We start from the raw sequence: 23,052 nt of genomic DNA, 5'->3' as shown, positions 1-23,052 counted from the left end.
AGTTGCTGGAAAAAATAGGTGGGCTTGGCTGACGAAAGGAACACTAAAAAAAGAAAGAGATATCGAGAGCACTGTACTGGTAGCTTAAGACCAAGCTTTGCCCACGAACTGGAGGGTCAACCTTAGAATTGAGCAAGTGTCTCCGCTGTTCACTAGAGTGGATGAAACCATTGCCCATATCACGAACGAATGCCCTAGACATGCTCAAAATCACTACAAGTTGTAGCGACACGACCAAGTAGTGAAATTGCTACATTAAGAAACTGTGCGAAAAGTGGGGGATAGGCAAGGAAAGACGTGGTATGAGCACAAACCGCAGTGAGTGGTGGAGTCGAAGACTAGCAAAATCTTCTGGGATTTCCCAATCCAAACAGATCAGGTGCTAGAGAATAACAGACCGGTTCTAGTGGTGGTGGACAAGAATAAACACATATGCTATGTAGTTGATGTTGTATGCCTCTTTGACCTACGAATAGTCAAGAAGGAAGGCGGAAGGATAGATAAATACAACCCTCTTGAGTACGAAGCTCGGCTACAGAAAATGATAAAGATGAAGATATTGCCAGTCACTGTTGATTCCTTGGAAACAGTCTCAGAAGGTATCAAGCGGAATATTAGTGATATTGGAATAGAGTGCCCAGTAGAACTGTTACATATGTTTTGCCTCATTGGCACGGCCAGAATAATCAGGAAAGGTAGCTGGAAAGAATGGCTACCATAATACCGTAGGCTGCAGGTAGCAAGCTCGCTATGCATGTAAGACTCTAGGAGCTCCAACGAAACCTGTGATAAAGAGAAATAATAATAATGATAAAACACCAGGACTTACAAATATATATAACATACAGAAAATTGCACTACTGGGCACTGCACACATCCTACGCAAAACACTTTCAATACAGTAACCATCAGAGCACCACAGCAAACCACAGCACATACCCAAGGCGCACAGAGCTGCGCTCGGTAGTGAAGTGAAAGCACGTTATAAAAATAAAACTACTGAACAATAATAATAATAATAATAATAATAATAATAATAATAATAATAATAATAATAATAATAATAATAATAATAATATGAATGCGTGATAGCGAGCTGCCTAGAAAGAGAGATCAAAACTAAAACCATCACGAAGTAGGAGCTAAGAATCCCCAAGATTACGAAGGAAAAGTATCGCTTAATATAAGTCAATTTAGGAAACCGAGAATTTTTTTCCAAGCTTTTCTCAGATGCGCCGACACTGCAAACGTGCAGTAAAATGTAAACACGTGGACTTCCATATCTTTATATTTGAACTCCGGAACTGTGAATAAATTTCTAACCACATATGCCAGCTAATCTCTACAAATCCTCTATACATATGCACATTGCTGTTTTCTCGGTTCCTCGATTATATATCATTAAATATAATGGTTATACAATCCACACACGGACGTGTGTAAAGCAAACACTGAATGCACAGTATTTAAATAACTTTAATAAAAGAGGCGACAAGCTTCATTACTCCGAAACCGTGGAAAGGAACAATTCTGATGTTTGTTCGGAGATAAAGCAATAAATAAGGAATAAAGGAGAAAAAAATAGCAGCGAATTTCGTTCTGTGAGCCTCAGGCAATTGCAATACAAAAGAAGCAGCAATGTGCGTCCAGAAGTGGTTTTCTACAAAAATCTTAACGCTGTTAAGATGGATCCATCTTTTCATGCCACTGCTCAAACGAATAACAAAAAAACCAAAAGAGAATGACGGGCAGTTGGCGATGAATACAATGAAGTGATATGCGCATACTACAACGTAGCACTACATCTAAAACATACAAGAATAAACTGATGAAGTAAATACCCAGAGGCGTATTTCTTTTAAAAAGTTAACAATGTAAAGACGGACACATCTCTTAATGTCACTGTCCAAACAAATAACAAAGACTATCGATGGAAAGATGACGAATACAGTAAAGTGATATACGGATACTACAATGCAAAACTATGCACAAAACACGCAGGAATAGACTAATATGTAAATACACAATAACATGAACAATCCCAACACCATGTACTATACTAGCCCGATAGTCAATAGAACACAACTCGCACTACACACACAACACACAATACAAACACTAATACAACTGAAGACTCAAACCAAACCAAACCCCACCACAAAACACATCGATGCAATATAATACACTCCTATCGACAAAAAAAGAAAAAAATAAATTCTGCACAAAAACCTCATCAAAATGAAAATACAGTAAGTGATGTGATAGAAACTTACTTGAAACTATCAGATGTAGAATAATTATTGTGAGGATGATGATGATTATGATGATGATGATGAACTTTACCTTACCTCACATTTATGAGAGACCGCTCAGTAGGGGGATCTATACAGATGCAAACTGACCGCAACTGTTATCTTAATAGAGCACCATCGGATAATACAGTAAAGAAGAGGAGCAGCAAAGAAAACAGGGTAGTGATGCAGTGCTATTTAGAAGGTGTATCTAAAAGAAGGGATTATAGGAAACGGATGTTAACCCTTTGGGTACAGAATGGCATGTTTGAAGTGTATGAGCAGAGACTAGTAGACCAGGCTATTAGAAATAAGTGAATGATAAAATTTGTGGTTGAAGAGATCACAAGAGAGTTGGAAAAGAAAGACCAGACTATAGGAAAGACAAATAACATAAGAAATACAGTTCAAACCAAAGAAGAACGTAAATGAGAAAAAAAGTAGCACTACCAATAAGGAAGTTACAACTGGCACCAGCGGTTTAAGCGATTTAAATTAGGAAAATCAGAAGATTTTAGATGAGCTGCACGAAGCAATGGGTAAGGACGAAATAAAAAGATTACAGACAGTAAAAGATTTCAATAGAAGAAAGTTCCTAGATATGACTAGGAAAGTAGATTCTGTTATCACTAGAACAGATACCAAAAATATAAGCGGGACTAACTTATTGATTTATGCAGGAGGAGGAGTAGCTACTGAAATATTAGGTATTACTAAGGAAAGATTAGGAACGACAAAATGTAGAGGAGATTTGAAAATAATGTGAAGACTGAGTCAACATGTGAGTAAAATAGAAACCTGGGAACTGAAGGAATGAGGAAACCCAAGATATATATAAATCTTCTGTTGACAAAAAATACTTATTCAAAGAGAAAGGATTTGTGATAATCATGGAAGAGGTAAGCTTTCCAAATATCGGAACAGGATAGTTCAGTATCAGCAGAAGAGATTGTTTGAGACAGACCAGAGGAGATTTTATAAACTAAAAAAAATGTAGAAGAAAGTACTAAAGGGGAGAAACGTAATGGAGAATAAGCTAGAAGTTCTGGAGTAATATTCGCGACAAGTCAATCAGTCCTAATGGCAATGTCATTCGTTGTCAGGTACAGAACTAAATACGTCTGGCTGATTGGATAGGTGTGTATATAATATAAAATGTCGACAAGTTACATAATATTTCACCAGCTGAGATTGTGAAAACTTTTGTGCGTCGATTTTTAGTAACTTTCCAATTCATTGCCCTTGTTTGATCTCATAACTTTTCTGCGACCTCTGAAATCTCTTCATTACTTGGCAGTGCCTTTCTTCAGCCTACCTATTGTATTTCGCCACAGTTAATGCTCTGACGTCGGAGTTGTTTCTCGATTAGACATTTCACATTTGTCCTCACAGCTGAATTACGGTCAACGCTATGTTTTTCAATAGATTTTGATTACTGTTTTACCAATTTAAAGCTCAAAATATATACAAAACAAAACAGACAAAAAACTGGTAATTAAAACATATGTGACAGCAAATATGGGAATGTGTCACATTAGAAAACAGGGAAAGATGAACGAAAACATTTTATATATTACTATATAGATGTGTGCACAGATACTCATACATATGCATGTCTATATGGTGGCATATGATATTCATATATGTATATATTCACACACTCACATATATATGCGTATATATATATATATACATATATATATATATATATATATATATATATATATATATATATGTATATATATATATATATATATATATATATATATATATATATATATATATATATATATATATATATATATATATATATATATATATATAGAGGGATACCCAGAAACAGTAAACGGAATTGTTATGGCAGAGGTCCCTCTACCAGCAGAGTTCAACAGAGACAACGAAGCCAACATCTATGGGGGAATAACAACAGACCCAGATGAAAAATCGCTACTTCAACTACCACCGAAATATGCGATATATCACAAGGTTAACCCCATCCAATGCCTCTCCGAAATCGAAAAGTCGTTCACAAAAATACGTTGGAATTTAAACATGTACAACAACAACAACAGCAGCAACAACACGAGCGACAACAACAGCAACAACACGAATGACAACAACAACAATAACCGCAGCAACAACATGAATGACGACAATCACAACAACAACAATACCAACGATAACCGCAGCAACAACAACATGGATGAAAACAATCACGACAACAACAATACCAACAATAACCACAGCAGCAGCAACAACAACAGCCGTAGCAACAAAAACAACTGCAACCCCATGAACACCAACAGCAACAACAACAACAGCAAAAACGAACACATGAGGACACGCAATAGAAACAAAAACAATAACAGAGAAAAAATCGAATACAACAGCAACAATAACAGGGAGAACGGACACACAGACACAGATAACCATAGGCACAAGAACACAGACAAAGGTAAGGCCATGGGGGTCAAGAGGGAGAATAAAGCTGAATGCAACAGAATTCTTGGACAGGGAGTCAGCAGACCTAAAACAGAAAACACTAGATGGGATGGTAACAATGACGGTGGTGGTGGTGGTGGTGGTGGTGGTAGTGACAGTAACAATAGTAGTGGTAGGAATAACAGGATGAATGGGAGTAGCAATAACGGCAGTAATAGTAGTGGTAGTTACGAAGAAGACAACCCCAGAGGGGCCAACAACAGGAATACTAGCCTCCTTGACACTCAATTCTTCAACATACATGACAAAACTTATGATATGAGCCGGGCATACCCGACAACATTACCCTTTAACAAAAGAGTCTGCATCCCTAAACATACTCATGACCACATGGAAGCACAGTTCACTATAGCTAGGACAAAACTTAGACAGATTTTAGAATTATACACTAAGAGACAGAGACAGAATAAGACAGAGGCCCAACAACTTGGGAATATACCCGCAAGTGGCCTACACAAGCTCATGCAGCGCACGAAAAAGGGAGAAGTGGTATGCCTTCCCACAGATAAGTCCGGCAGAATGTCAATAGACAGCCTGCCGAACTATATCCAGGCAATGCAACCTCACATCGCCAATACGAAGGTAACAACCTTACAGGCGCATGAGGAAAGAGAAAAAGTCCTCAATGCCCACATGATGATGTGGACAATTGTCCTTAGACCCCAGAAGCGCACAGCCAACAACTTCCAAGCCTGGAACAATGATATCCCGACGCTGTATGGGCTTCGTAAGGACCACAAAGTAACAACTAATCCTGTAGTGGGACCACCAACAAGACCAGTCTGTGGAGCGAATGTCGCTAGTAACTACAGGATCTCCTACTTCCTCTCAATGATCATACGCCCCATAATCCAGATGTCACCTGATGTCTGTGACAGCACGGAAGATCTCCTCAGCAGGATCAACGACTGCAACAACACTTGCAACCTGACAGGGTGTATAGTGGGTAGCATGGATGTGGTATCACTATACCCATCTATCGACGTGGATTTTGCAGTGGAAAAGTGCGTGGAAATGATCAACGAGAGCGAAGTAGAGTTCCAAAAAGTCAACACAGAAGAACTGGGCCTCCTACTTAGATTGACATATGACGATGCATATCTAGATAGATACGACCTTAGAGATTTCTGCCCTAGTAGACGTCTAAGAGGTAGACCACCCACAATTACCTCTATGGCTAGGAAGACCCCTATAGAGAGATGGAGTGGATGGACCAGAGCCATACGGACCCCCACTAATATCCACCAGGTAAAGAAAATGATCGCACATGCACTAGGAGCTAGTATAAAGGTCACCCTAAAAGGCCACACCTTTAAATTTAACAACAAATTATACGCCCAGGACGAGGGGGCAGCCATCGGGGTTAGTATCGCCGGTGATGTGGCCAATCTTTTCATGGTATGGTGGGACAGAAGGCTTAAGGAATGCCTGACACAGAACTCCATACTCGTGAATGTGTACTCTCGATATGTCGATGATATCAACTTAGTGGTAAAGACACCCCCACAAGAGAGTACCCCTGAAATAGAAATAGAAACTAAGACTATGGAGAGCATCCAGCAAATAGCTAACTCCATCCACCAGAGTATTAGAGTTACGATAGACTACCCTACTAAACACCCTAACCATAGATTACCTGTATTAGATACTGAACTCTGGCTAGAAACTAAGAACAATAAAACCAGAATCCTCCATTCACACTATACAAAACCTATGGCCTCCAAGTACCTGATCCACCGGAACTCGGCTATTGCGGACAATGCCAAATTCAACATATTGATGGCAGACCTCGTCAGAGTAATGCGAAATGTATCCTGCATGTGCGACCCTACAGAATTAAAGAGACATATACAACATTTCGTCCACCGCATGCAGTTCTCGGGTTACAGCCATAAAGAAAGGATCAGGGTTTACAAAGGAGCTATGAAGAAGTTTGAAACAATCAAATGCAACGATAGGAATGGGATTTGCCCACTCTATAGGAGCAAATCATGGAACACCATAGAAAGAACTAAGAAGAAAATAGGGAAGGCAAGCTCATGGTACAATAGCCACAAGTACCAAAGCGTCATGTTCGTCGACACCACCCCTAGAGGCGAACTGGCGTACCGCTTTAGAAGGGCCCTAGACAAACTTAAGCTAAGAATTAAGGTTGTTGAAAGGCCAGGCAACCCTATCAAATCCCTTATCAGTAGAACATACCCTTTCAGTAGAACCCCCTGCACTGATAGGAACTGTATCGTATGTAGATTTAGCCCACAAACGAACTGCAAAACCAGAAATGTGGTCTATAGTATAAGATGTACAGAGGGACGATGCAGAAATAAGACAACGACATATGTAGGCGAAACAGCAAGGAGTATAGGGGAGCGGGCAAACGAACATTGGAGGGAACTTAAGGAAGGGAAGAACTCATCAGTTCTGTACCAGCACGCTGAGCAAGAACATAGAGGCTCAATCAACAACATAGAAATTAAAATCTTATCTACACATAGCAGTGATGCAGCACTTAGACAAATTACTGGAGCTACACACATAATAGAAGGGAAACCTAGCCTGAATAGGAAACTAGAATGGAACACTAACATACGCCACTAACAAACCACAGCATGTGACAACATGTTACCCATAAACCAATAATAGGAACAAAGTATAATACAATACATAGATAAACAAATGGAATTAAATACTACATACGTTAACAAAATTTAATTAAACACAAAAAAAAACAAAAAAAAACACACACATACACACACATGAACATATAAATAAATAAAAACTAATACAAATGAACACGTATTAACAGAGAATATAGGTGATACAGACACTCCCCATACACACATGCACTTACAAAAGACACAGACACATTGAAGGACACGCATGCGTAGACACATACAATAGGAATACAAAATACAAAATGGCTGATAGTTAGCAAGGTGAGACACACATAAGAAAGAAGGAAACAAAGGACCACTGATGAGGTCACAGAAGTGTGACGAAAGAACTCTGGCCGAAATAAGATTAAGATTAAGATTAATGTAATATAAAGCTGAAAAAAAAAAAAAAAAAAAATTAACACCAAATATACAGTGCGTGTGTTTTTATTGGCTAAACTGGCAATATGACCATCCCCAAGTACAACAAAATATATATATATATATATATATATATACCGGATTGAGTGGTGTTGCTTTATGTATTCACAAACACATATGCAAATAATAACTGTGTATTTTTTTTTTTATCAAAATATGATTTCTGGTGGGAATTCCAACCACTTTCCCTGGTTCGCTACCTCAACAGGTCCTTTATAGGATCCAGTAGCTAAAGACACCATCAGGCGGAACCAAGTCCGGTTTCAGCCCCTGCTCCTGTACTGTTTTCAACGTGGTGCCTTCAGCTGTGTTGTTGAATGCGTTCCTTCTTTCTTTTTTTTTTCTGTCTAGACTTCAACTGACCAATGAAGGGGAAGGGCGTGTAGTTTTAGCTAAAACCTGCTGCCAATAATGTCGTGTTAGTTTTAGTTCCAGCAGCCAGAGCCGACCAGCTGCTTGGTGGTACAAGCCTTCGAACCAGGGGGAGGGGACGCTATGAACGTGACCGCTATCTTGGTCTACCTGTCAACAGCGATACTGCTTATGTGTCAACCAGCCTCACCGAGCGACGCTATTTCCCAGTCGGCATAATAAGGCTTCAAAGCCATTTTGGGTCTTCTCGCTTCAGTCATATAGAGAAGCTGACTTGTCTTTACTGCTTCCTGTATCCTCCTTATTACTTTTCGCAGCTCTGAGCTCGAAAATGCAAACCTTCTTTTAGATAACGTCGTCATTATCCTTTCAATGAAGCCTCTAGCCCCCATTGCTAGGTGATAATACTCGACAGTCCATCCCTGTTCTCCGTACTCTTCGATTAATTTTTTATACTTCTTCTCCTTTCGTTGCTCTGCATTAGCGATGTTCTCTTCCCATAGCACTCTCAGCTCTAGCAAAATTTTAAATCTCCGTTCTGTGTTCCATAGGATTAAGTCCGATCTTTTTATTGTTTTTATGAGCGGAAATATTAAGTCTTTCGAAATTCGCGACCAGCTCCCAGTATCTCTTCCATCTTCCGTATATTTTATTTGAAGGCCTGGTCTTATGTCCTTTTCTTTCCTTCTGGAAGTATATTTTTCCACGCTTTTCCACATTCGGGTATTCTCCCCTATTATATCCCTCGATCTTCTGCTTGAGTGCTGCGCTTATGACAAAGAGGACTTGATTGGGACACCATGTATATCTCTCTAGTGCTAGCCAGCAGTTTCACAGAACATGTCTCACCGTCGCTTTCTCTCCTTTTCATCAGTTTGTATGTTCCACCGGACTAAATTCGCCGGTCAGAGTAAAACGTCGAAGGTAGACTTGATCAGGAAGGATGTCCTTGATTGTTCTCAAGCCCAAAGTTCCTTCCATAAGATTCTGCGAATGCCTACAGATTCATCCCATCTCAGGCATTGTCCCTGTTGTCTACATTGCACCAAATGTACATTTCACCTTTCTTCTTCCTCCTTTCTCACGTCGTGTACCACTGCCTCTTTCATCCCTTTTACACTGCTCATGCAAATTGGCCTGAAATTGTGCAAACCTAGACCGGCTGTTGGTTATCGCCGCACCTTAGCTTCCCCATCGTCCTGTTTACTGACTCTTCCGCTTTCCATTTTCTCCCTATTCGTACTTTTGGAGGGTTTTCTCGGATGTTCTGATCTTTCGAATAACTTAGCATCATTATTGTCCTTGCCTTTCCTGACTTATATTCTTCGGCGTTTGATATTATCGGTAATCGAAGCAGGGGTTTTCCATATAGTGCAGTTGTATTCAGTGGTCTTGGAAGAACAAGCCATTTTCTGATAAATACACTGCATCTTTGTTCCATCCTTTCTATTCTACCCGAGGCTATTTCGTACATTTGCAATGGCCACAATATCCTTGGATATTTGAATTTCCCCAATAACATTTGAATTTCCCCAATAAAGTTGTTGCATGCATTTTGTGTTCCGATGTACCTTATATCTTATTATTACTTATGTCACTGTCCCTTAAATGGCATTTTCCTTATATTTGGTCTATAGCCTTTCCTTACACACACACACACACACACACACACACACACACACACACACACACACACACACACACACACATAATACATGCCTACACACACGTACATATATATATATATATATATATATATATATATATATATATATAAGGATTACATACCTACACACACATATGTATATGTATATATATATATATATATATATATATATATATATATATATATATATATATATACATATATATGAGACACGCAAATTCGTGAAGCATTCTATACTTTTAAAGGCGCAGACTTTGCTGTGTAGTAAGAAGCTTCCTTCTGAACCACTTGGCTTTGGGTTAAGTTCCATTGCGTGGCACCAAGTGCAAGTGTTTTTTACTATAGCCTCGGGCCGACCAAGGCCTTGTGAATGGATTTGGTAGACGGAAATTCAAAGAGGTTTCTTGTGTGTATGTACTATGGCGTAGTAGTTAAGAGCGCGGCCTACTAACTCCAAGATTCAGTATTCGATTCCAGGCAGTGACATGAATAATAATAATAATAATAATAATAATAATAATAATAATAATAATAATAATAATAATAACATCGGAAAATACCTTAGGAATGAGAACCCAGGTTCTCAAACAAGAGAGTACAAATATCTGTCAAATGTAAATAATGTACATAATACATCATCTCTCAAACATAGAACAACACACACACACACACACACACACACAGACACATATATTCTGTTACTTGTTTCAATCACTTCACTCCGGCCATACTGGAGCAGCGCTTTTGAAGGATTTTAGCCAAAGAAATCGACCCCAGGATTTATTTTTTTAAAGCCTAGTACTTAATCTATCGGTCGAGGCGCTAATTTACGGGTACGTAAACACACCAACATCAGTTGTCAAGTAATGCTGGGGGACAAACATTGACACAAAGACACACACACGTTTACCAAATAGACTTACAAGACTTTGATCGGTCCGAGTCTATAGTAGAAGACACTTGCCCCAGATGACACCCAGTTGGACTGAACCCGAAACCATGTGATTAGGAATCCAGCTTCTTACCACACAACTACGCCCATATATATAGAGAGATAGAGAGATAGATACATTTCTTTTATTAGCCACACAGGGCTCAACGAAGATGGGACAAATACAATGTAGAGCTTTTCTTTTTGAGAGGGGGGTAGGGAGAAAAAAAGGGGGGTCGATCAAAAGATAGATAGATAGATAGATAGATAGATAGATAGATAGATAGATAGATAGATTTGATCGTTGACTGAACATTATTCAATTTTTTCTCTCCGTGTTTTTCTCCTTGTCTCCGTATTCTTTCTGTTGAAGAGCGTAGCTCGAAACGTCAAAGACTTTCCGTATTCCCGAGCGTCATACTAATATATACTTTTGTTATTTACACCACCTGTCCTCGTCTGTTGTTATTATTTGTATATTCTCCCATATATATATATATATATATATATATATATATATACGTATGTATATATGTATGTATGGATATTTTGTATCTGTCCTTCCATCACCGCTTGACAAGTAACGTAGGTGTGTTTACATCCCCGTTATTTAACGTAACGGTTCGGCAACTGATGTGCATAGAATAAGCACTAGGCTATGGAAATCAGTCCTAGTTTCGATTTGTTCGACGAAAAAAGGTGGTGCTCCAGCATGACCGCAATGAAATGACTGAAACAAGTCAAAGAATATATATGTGTGTATATATACATATATATATATATAATATATATATATATATATGTATATATATATATATATATATATATATATATATATATATATATATATATATATATATATATATATATATATATATATATATATATATATATATACTCTTATGGCCTAAACATAAAAATAGATGTTTTCAGGATAACTTACTCGAAGTATTTATGTTTTATTAAAACTCTATTACCTTCTTTGATTAGATTTCAAACCTAAATTCGTCGTAGTTCTCATTTTATTTGAAAATGTTTTCTTTCGTCTTTTGAAGTTGAATTACTCAACAAATTAACTATATGTACACAAGCACTTGTGAGTCTGTATGCAGGTCTCTTATTCACACATGTTCAGAAGCTCTTCAGATATTTAATGGCCAAATTTGTATAGCTATTATCCTCACAAACACGAACGTAATTTCTCTTATTTACGGGTGACAGGTCACCTCTGGTAAACTTGACTAACATTTATATTACGAACTGAAAATTTCTGAATATAAAAAGTAGAGATCAAATATCGTTGAAGTAAGAAAAAAAAATCATTGATACATAATGCGATTAGTAAATACTAACCTAGCTTAAAGAACTACAAATTTAATGAAATTTCTAATCTAGCGTTTCAGAAAATTTCAACTTCGAACACTTGTAGAATACTTTCAAATGTAGCTGTAAAATTGTTCGTCTTTAATCTTCTAGGAAATAACTGCGTGATGGCATATACAGCAGAGAAATCTGCCGTCAAATACGACAGAAAACAATTTATCCCTTTGAATTATTTTACACATTCCGCACAACAAATATACAAAACTTTAAAGGAATTTCTATTTCTCATAGGTTAGGTACGGTTAATGCACACTTAATTATGTTCTTTTAATTGTACGCTTATGAATAGAAAGGATTTAATCGATTGTATCATTTGCATGCTACAAGCTATAATTGAACATAAAAAATATAATTCTCTACTGCCAACTCGTGAAATACTGTTTTCAATAGGTATATTTGCACATATTCTAAATAACTAATTATTTATAGGGGCTTTCATTTATTTATGCTTAGGAGTTAATCCTTGTAATGAACAATTATAGTTTATGACTATATGCACACAAATCTATGCGTACTCATATAATGACACGCGCACACGCATTCAAATGCAAATATATTCATATGTCTGTGCACGGTCTTAGTTAAAGGGAAGAAGATGAGTTCCAGTAGAATTAGCTAATTGAAATCGTTAGACATGCACGCCCCCCCCCCCACATATATGTATATATACGTACATATGTATGTATGTATGTATGTATGTATGTATCCCACTGAATTTAGGTAAATAATCCTTCGAACAGACGGTTAGTAGCGACGCCTACTGGGTTCGGCTGCTCTATATTGATAAGGGGGAAAATATCCTGAAACTAGTATGTAGATGCCCGACCAGCAAGGGGAAGCGGCTGACCTCCCCTTTCCGAAGGTTATAATGGATACTGGTTTGTGTGTCACATAGCTAGCTTGAGGCGATGGCCTCTTGGAGCTAATCAACGGCAGCATTCGTCCTATTTTTCTGGACCGCCATGTTGGCTTGGCGATAACTATTAATATCCAGTACCGTTACCGTAGTCTCCATTAGAGAGACGTTGAAATATTAATATATATATATATATATATATATATATATATATATATATATATATATATGTATATATATATTTGAAGGTTTGGAGGTGATGTACAGAAATTATATAGAAAAAAATTTTAATTAAGGTACTCAGAAACCTGGATGTTTGTACATTTACAGATTTTTATTAATGTCACATATTAAATGAAGCGCTTTTCACCTAGTCGTGTAATATTTATATAGATAGATAGATAGATAGATAGATAGATAGATAGATAGATAGATAGATAGATAGATAGATAGATAGATAGATAGATATTGATACATAGATAGAGGGAGAGAAAGAGATAGGCAGACAGACAGAGAGATAGATACATGCATACATACATACATACATACATACATACATACATACACACATACATACATAGACATACGTGTGTAAATTGCTTGTATATGTTTCCTTTTAAGTTTAAAGAAAGAAGATTAGCAAATAGTAATAAAAGTGAAATTCTAGAGTGAAATTATTTTCTATTCAATATCGCGAGCATTATGATATTGCAACTCAATATTTAAAAGAACTGGTATAAAACATGCACGTAGACAAATGTAGATATTAATTTTACTTTTCATATGTATATATATATATATATATATATATATATATATATATATATATATATATATATATATATATATTAATAATGCTTTCTCTTTTAATTATACATGTGAGTAGCATACCGCTGTCGCCCAAAATACTGATAGTTATATTAATGATAGAAAATGGTGCATCAGAACAATGGGGAAAAGAAATCGAATAAATATATGTATATATTGAGAATTGAAGCACTTGATTAGATACAGTTGTAATGTCTCGGTTGAAAATATTATAGTCCACGTAATATGTGTGTGTGTATTTGTCTGTGTGTGTGTGTTTGACTATGTGTATGCGTGTTTGTCTCTGTGTCTGCGTGAGCGTATGCATGAAATATCCACTTTTGCATGATCACATGTATCAATTAGATTTCCTACAGCCAGATGCCCTTCCTTTGCTAAACCTTATATCAGACCTGTAGGGTAATATTTCACCATGTCCATACATGTATAAATGGAAGACTGAAAACAAAGAACACTTTTTGCAAGACAGTAACACTCGCTTGCAATTATTGCCGGATGTCAAGGCAATAGGACAGTAAAACATGCTAACACATCTATGTACATATACACATACATATACATATGTGCGTGTGTGTGATAGTTATCCCTTCGTGTCAGTATGAATGTTAATTTAGCTATGTGGGTATTTCTGTGTGATAGGGGGTAGGTGATGGGAATAGAGGAAAGAATGGTAGTAATATGGAGATGGAGGTGTATGTTGTGGTGCTGGATTTATTTACAATTCCCTCTGCAGATTTTAAGGATGATCATTCATTCACTAGTCCTTAACATTAGACAATAGCCGACATAATGAAATAGCTTTCTTTGCACACCCTGAAAGTTACCATAAACGAATTTTATATAGTAAAGCGAGTAGCCACATCAAACTGGCAGATGTATGTTACTACTAGTTTAACCCCAGGCGGATTCTCCGCCAGCTGGTTTTCGGGGCAAGCTCTACACCTTTATATACAATATATCGCTAGCAGGGGGAGCGAACGCATACTATTCCCCAACAGCTGACAGGATCGCGGGACCGTTCGCTTTCGTGCTATTTAGCTTACATCCGCCGCGCGCACCTGCACAGTGGACTGATAGCTAAGATCCGCTTCTGCCAGCGACATATTATTTTCTACTCTAGGCCCAAGCCCGAATTTTGGGAGATGGGGGCCACTTGATTAGATCGACCCAAGCAAGCAACTGGTACTTAATTTACGGACCCCGAAAGAATGAAAGGCACAGTCGACCTCGGCGGGATTCGAACTCAGAACGTGAAGACAGACGAAATACCTCTAAGCATTTCGCCCGGTGTGCTAACCTTTTCACCAGCTCGCCGCCTTTCTGCCAGCAATGTATTGTAAATATAGTGACTATACATGTATATATACATGTATATGTTATAATAATATAAATAATATATAAATATATGCATATATCCATACATATATGTACATACCTACATCTATATGTATACATACATGCATATATGAGTACAGGGCATCAAAAAAAAAACCTTAAACACAATGAGAAACGAAAACATAAAAACGAAAACATAGAAAACGAACTTTTTTCGAACAACGAAAAAAACAAACAGAGAAACGAGACATGCAACATAAAGAGTATACTCCACTCTTTATGTTGCATGTCTCCTTTCTCTGTTTTTATTTTTTTCGAAAAAATGTTCGTTCTCTGTTTTCGTTTCTCATTGTATTTAACGTTTTTTATGTGTTGTAACCATATATGCATGTATGTATACATATAGATGTAGGTATGTACATATATGTATGGATATATGCATATATTTATATATTATTTATATTATTATATGATCGAACGCCACGCATCCTTTTCCAAGTAAGTTTCATCTCTACATTTTATATATTGTGTCAGTTATTAGACTGGTTAAATAATCAAAGGTCCAGTAACCCGCTACTAGATCTAGTATACTTCAGCCGTGATAGATGAGCCAGGTGTAATGAAATCATAATGGATCACACCTGCGCCAGACGACCAAACGCACACCATCAGCTTCTTTGGATGAATCTTGCTTTTTAGACTGTGTTTTGGGTGGCTCGTCTTTGTCCAGCCATTGTGCTGAACGTTTACGGTTGTTGTATTGGATCCATTTTTTATCACATGTTAAAATTCGATTAAAAAGTGACTCTTTCTTGTGACAAGAAATTAGCATAATGCAGGCTTCCAAATGTTGCTGTTTCTGATTTTCATTGGGTTCATGTGGAACCCACTTATCCAACTTTTTCACTTTACCGATTTGAACTAAGTGAGTCAATATTATTTGCTTGCTAACACCAAACAGCAACAATAATTCACGGGCACTTTGAGATGGATCTGACTCGGCGGTGGTTTTCAGTTCGTCATTAACCACCTTTGTTTCTGGTCGACCGCGTTGCTCATTTGTCAGGTCAAAGTTACAAGAATGAAATTTTCCAAACCAATCTGATACTGTCTGCTGTATAACAATATTAGAATTAAAAAATACTCCATTAATATTCCGAGCTGTCTGTTATGCTGTATTTCCAAGGAAGAACTCATATTTCAAAACTGTACGAATTTCCGACTTATCCATCTCTAAACAAGAAAAGCACAAAATGAGTTAGAATAAATAAATAGATATGTCAGCCTTTTAACAAAAAATAAGCATTGTCAAAATTTAATAATGGCGCAAAATGAGTAGCTTTCAAAGTTTGCAATATACCTTACTACAAATTTCATACTTGACGACCTAATATATATATATATGAAGATATTTCCTCCATCCGGCTGCTTTTCTTTCTACAAAACGGGAGGTTACATTGGGGAACGGTTATTTTAACGAGTTGTATTACCTTATCACCCGACGAGGTACCTCTGCAATGCGGAATATTCCTAAACAAGTTGTTGAGTGTCCCACACAAGGGGAATCGATGCTCGATGTGTCGAAACATTTGTCGTGATTAATAATAAATTCTCATATATTTCATCTTCCGTCTTTCGTTTGCCATATACATAACGGTCACTGTGAAAGTGACCGTGCAATACCAGAAAGTACCAGGTATAAACCATTCGTTTTATTATCCATCACATATGATACATATATTTATATATATGTGTGTGTGTGTGTGTGTGTGTGTGTGTGTGTGTGTGTGTGTATGGGTGTATACATACACACACACACACACACACACACACACATATATATATATATATATATATATATATATATATATATATATATATATATATATAGGCGTACGAGTAGCTATGTGGTAAGAAGCTTGCTTCTCAACCACATGGATCAGTGTCGCGTCCCACTGCGTAGCACCTTGGGCAAGTGTCTTCTATTATAGCCTTGGACCGACGAATTCCTTATGAGTGAATCTGGTAGACAGAAGCAGAGAAGCCCGTCCTATACATATATGTGTCTGTGTGTCTGTGTGTATGTGCGTGCGCGCGTGTGCGTGTGTCTGTGTGTGTGTGTTTGTTTAGGTGTCTGTTTTTGTCCGCCATCAACACAGCCTGTGTTGGTGTGTTTATGTCCCCGTAACTGAGCAGTACGGCAAAAGAGACCGATAGAATAAATACCAGACATAAAGAATAGGTGCAGGGGTCGATTCCAGCGACTAAAAATTCAGGCAGTGCCCCAGCATGGCCGCAATCTAATGATTGAGACAGGTCAAATATAAGAAATAAACGATGTATACACAGAAAAAAAAAGAAGCGTAGCGTATTATATATACATATATTGATTTAACGAGTATTACTCAACATAATTGTTGAACTAGTAATGATAGTTTTAACCTCCAAAATGTATTTCAGTGAAGGAGATATTTGAGTGTCTATTTCTGAAAAAAACGCTGAATTTGGTTAATATAAGATGATCTGTCTTAATGGAACAAGTAAAAATATTCCCATGAAAGTTGATGACTGACGGCGTCCACCAATGAAATACATAAGAATATTCTAAGTAGCTATGTTGCTTTGTTTTATTGTTGCCATTTTCTTGTCCCGTCGCGCAGATTTAGGAACAAATATGTTCAACATGAGTAAACTGTATTTTCTTCAGTAACCTGTATTTTCTTCAATTTGGGATGTCTGTGTGATAATATTCGGGAGTTAACTGTTATATAAAGTTGGTCATATTGAAATTCCACACATGCACTGTTTCGTATATGCAATGCTCATAAGTATTTCCTAGTGAGGGTGAAATCGATGTTTTTTACTAGCATCAGAGGATTATAACTATATCGATCATTCATGAGCATCAATACCTACTTGACATGTGAGAGCTATTTTTGATTTGCATACAACTCATCCATGTTTGCAATTATTTTATAAATTACTACTCGAAATATTACACAATACATTCACAAATAAGTGAAGTAGTGTAAAAAAAAACGCTATACATTTGCTTTTCTATAACTTTCAAACTGTAATGCATAACTCATAATATAGATTAATGAGAGGACAATAAGAATTAAATCCTTGAACTCACAGGCAATAACTGCTCCTTGTTTCTCAAATCAACCTATAATTTTTGTAAATGAATACAATAAAGAATAGACTTGCCAAATATAATTGCTAAAAATGCTAGATGGATACGGTCTGAAGTACTCTGGTGTCTATGAGTTAATAAAGTTTCTCAAATAAAAAGTATTGCCTATACTATATATGTGAGTAGCTTCTATTTTGTATATAATAACATATCTATTGCAGTAAGCAAGGAATAGCTAACGACAAGTAATTATGAGGAGACGAAAGACAATAATCTTCAATGACTGTACTCGCTAGTGTTCCTATGATATGTGAATTAAATTACACGAACACCATTGAAATACTATTAATTTCTAGATCAATATTTACTTATGATGTCTACTTTACTAAGTAGATTTCGAAAGTTCCAAATAAAGCATCGTTTTCCGCATAGCATCTAGGTTTTGATATTTCTTACTATTTGTTGTAATGCATCAATGTGAATGAAAGCTGGTGCAACCACATAAACTAATCATTAATTTTGCTTTTGCAATGGCTCCGGAACTTTATTTCTTCTTACACTACTAGAAATAAGCTTACATATGCAACTTTGTTTTTGCCAATTTTAGGCTCTAAAGGTCTCTATGTAGCTGCACTGATGTAAGCTTCCGATTAGTTAAAGTTAACTAGATACTTTAAAGAGTAGCTGCTTACTAAAGCAAGTCATGAATTGATATTCCTCGTCAATTATCCACTATCCAGTATAAGAATACTCCAGCCCCCAAACAACTCTCATGGACATTGAAGATTAATTTCACATAAACTCTTGAATAAAACCCCAATATTTCCATATATAACTGATTTTTGCATGAAATTTCACCAACATAATTTTCTTCTTATAAACGCATCTTAAAAGGAATGACTCGGTAAACGTCATATATATTAGTATCATCTAGACACTCAATAGAATATATACCGCGTAGTTAGAGAGTGACTTTGTATCTCTTAGCGTCCATACTATGTGAATATTTCCCAGTTATAAAACGTAGGTGACTTAAGAAAACCTCAAATGCTCAAATAACTTTGATAATAGAAAAATACATACAACAGAAAACATTTAGAATTTCCACAACTGACGAAAGAGCGTATATATCAGGTCATCATACATTGCAATATAATAAGTATTTCTCGTCATATCTTAAAGGACATCAACCAAAAGAAACCTGCTACAATATAATTAAAACTTCCTCTACATCTCTGAAGCAGATTGTCTACGACCTAGTTTTAAAAACAGAGAGCAGATTCTAGTTAATAATACTACAGTCAAATATAAATTGCAGGGAAGTAATAGAGCCAAGAAGGTAAAATATATTTTACCCCGAACTTCCATATAATTAAAAACGGCTTTGAAATGCTGTTCAGTGTCATGCAGGTGAGTGAAAAATTAATATCAATTACAAGATTAAGAACAGTAACAATAAAAATATGCATGATAATGATGTTGGGGAAGACGCATGGCTCAGTGGTGAGAGCGTCGAGCTTACGGGCTGCGTGTTGTGTTCTTGAGCAAGAAACTTATTTCACGTTGTTCCAGTTCACTCAGCTGTAGAAATGAGTTGCAACATCACTGGTGCCAAGCTGTATCGGCCTTTGCCTTTCCCTCGGATAACATCAGTAACGTGGAGAGGGTAGTGTGGTATGCATGAGCGACTGCTGGCCTTCCATAAACAACCTTGCCCGTACTTGTGCCTCGGACGGTAACTTTCTAGGTGCAATCCCATGGTCATTCTTGACCAAAGGGGGTCTCCTCCTCCTATCCTAATGATGATGATGATCATGAAGAGGATTATGATGATGATGATGATGATGATTTTTTTATTGACCACGGATGTTTTACATTAAGAAAAACATTATGAATTATACCATTGGGTTCGCAATATTTGAATAGTATTTCCATGTTGTTTCTTCTTCAGCTTCTTCTTCATTTTCTTTTTCTTCTTCTTCTTCTTCTTCTTCTTCTTCTTCTTATTATTATTATTATTATTATTATTATTATTATTATTATTATTATTATTATTATTATTATTATTGAAGATTGTGATGCGAGTGGAATAGATATTGTTTTGGTTGAATGATATTTTGACAGCAAGTCTGTCATTGTCGTGTTCAAAGTAAAAAAGTTATAAAAATTCAAACTTATAGAAATTCAAATCTAAAATATGAACGAGAGCAAACAGCGTCCACACGTTGATGGAATGTCATCATCAGTCTTTAAGTTTCCATTTCATAAGTAGCAAAAAGAGAAAGACAGAAAGAAAGGGAAAGAAAAAAGATAGAGAGAAAGAAGAAGAATATTTAATCAGACAGTTTTGTGTAAATTTGATGATATTTTCCTGGTATTTTTTCATTCCTCCAGGATATGATGTTAATAACCCGGAAATATACTTCCCTTCATGCATTTTGAGTATTGACTGTATATGAAAAGAAGGAATGGTGGCAGAAGACAAATTAGTATAGACCATTGTCTATGGAGTGAAAGGAGAACGCTTGCCGAGTATTTGATAAATAGTGATGAAGACCTGATGAAATATGCCGCGAAAAACATGGGTGTAAATGCAGATGAAATGATGGGCAAGGAAGAGTTTAACCAAAGTGCTGAGGAGAAGAGAAAAGAAGACCTTCTTGAAATGAGAATACATGGACAGTTTGAAAGGAATACAAAATACGTTAAAGATAATACAGCATCGTGGGCGTGGCGTGATCGAGGTGATTTGAAGCGTTCCACCGAAAGCCTGATCACAGGACCATGCTCTTGCTACAAATTCAGTGAAATATAAAACTTCTGACACCCTGAAGTATAACACTACTGAAACCCAGAAATGCAGACTCTGTGGAAAGAGTGTGGAAAATGTGGCCCACTTGGTAATTGAATAGGAGCACTTTGCACAAAAAGAATACAAGCGCCACCATGATAAAATATGTGTGCGTCTTCACTGGGTCTTAAGCCTTAAATACTAATATGAAGAAACAGAGAACTGGTATGAGCATGTACCAAGTAAGGTTATGCAGGAGGATGGAAAAGTAACGATACTCTGGGACTATGATCTTCAAACGCATCGTGTAATCGAACACCCTCGGTCGGATATTGTCATATTGAATAAGAAGACAAATACTGTCAGATCATTAATGTAGCCATACTAAATGACATGAATGTTGTGAGTAAAGGGGTTGAAAAAATCACCAAGTACTCCGAATTGAAAGTGGAAATGGTAAGAATGTATGGAATGCGTGAGGGTAAAGTGGTGAACCAGTGGTGATAGGAGGATTGGGCTCAATCCTATTGAAACTTCAAAACTTCTTAAGGAAATCTCATGCAAGATTGATGTCTTGCAAAAAGCAACCTTATTGGACACATTGCACATTTTAAGGAAAGTATTATCTATCTGAGGTTCTTGTGACTTGATGGTTAAGTAAATACTCCCAAACGTATAATATCCATTCCTATACGCACTTGTGAATGTATTGTCACCAACATCCTGCATGGTAAGTAAACGGCTGCAAGCAGTTAACGGTTTGCAGGCATTTACTCAACATGGGGGAATTCAACATCTATTTTGTATATCGTAAGCTACCTCTGCCGAGATTCGACATTCAAATAATACTTAATTTTATTAATTAATTTTCTGAAGGTCTTCAATTGAAACAGTTGTAAGGGATGTTTCTCAGTTTTTTTTTTTAATTAACAAATAGTAATTTATTAAATATCGCTTTATTTTCTTATCTTAATACACACACACACACACACACACACACACACACACATACATATATATATATATATATATATATATATATATATATATATATATATATATATATATATATATATATATATATATATATATATGTGTGCATATATATATATATATATATATATATATATATATATATATATATATATATATATATATATATATATGTATGTATATGTATATGTATATGACAAACAATAGTAATGTCGTTATATACAGAACAGACGTGTTCCAGTAGAAACAGATATTACTTTTCAGTAGAGTTACTACTTCCATCTCTCATATAGAGATTTTAGAACTGGCTACTTTGCTTGTTGCAATGTCAGCGGCTGAATGTCGCTTATTTTTCTATATATTGCGAACTAGAGCGAATGATTGCTATTTCTAGCGGACAGGTGTCAAATATCCTGAAACCAGGCTGGTCTGCTGGTCCCCTGCTTGCAATATATTGGACAAACGTTTTGTCGTTAACCAGAATGAAGGTATTTTCCTAGGATTAAAAATTAGTAATAACATCGTTCCGTAGGGAACAGCTACGTTGACGTTGCAACAAACATTACTACTTTTATCTATTATAGAGATTTTATAACTAGCTAATTATATATAAAATAGAAGCATTATTATTTCTAAATCTCTCAAAGAGAGATATTTCGTAACAGTTCTTTAAATTAAAGGCTATTTGCCAATATAATACGGGTGTCATGGAAGGGACAATGTTACTTGGGGCTAAAACAGCAGTAATATCGTCCCTCCAGGACAGCCACATTATGTTGGCAAATAGCCTTCACTTTAAAGAACTGTTACTGAATATCTCTCTTATTAGATCAGTGACTGTGTGTCATTTTCAAAATCATATATTCGAACGGT

The sequence above is a fragment of the Octopus bimaculoides genome, chromosome 15, assembly GCF_046866305.1.
Source record: "Octopus bimaculoides isolate indiv1 chromosome 15, ASM4686630v1, whole genome shotgun sequence".
Taxonomy (NCBI): Eukaryota; Metazoa; Mollusca; class Cephalopoda; order Octopoda; family Octopodidae; genus Octopus; species Octopus bimaculoides.
Note: the sequence above shows the minus strand (reverse complement) of the source record.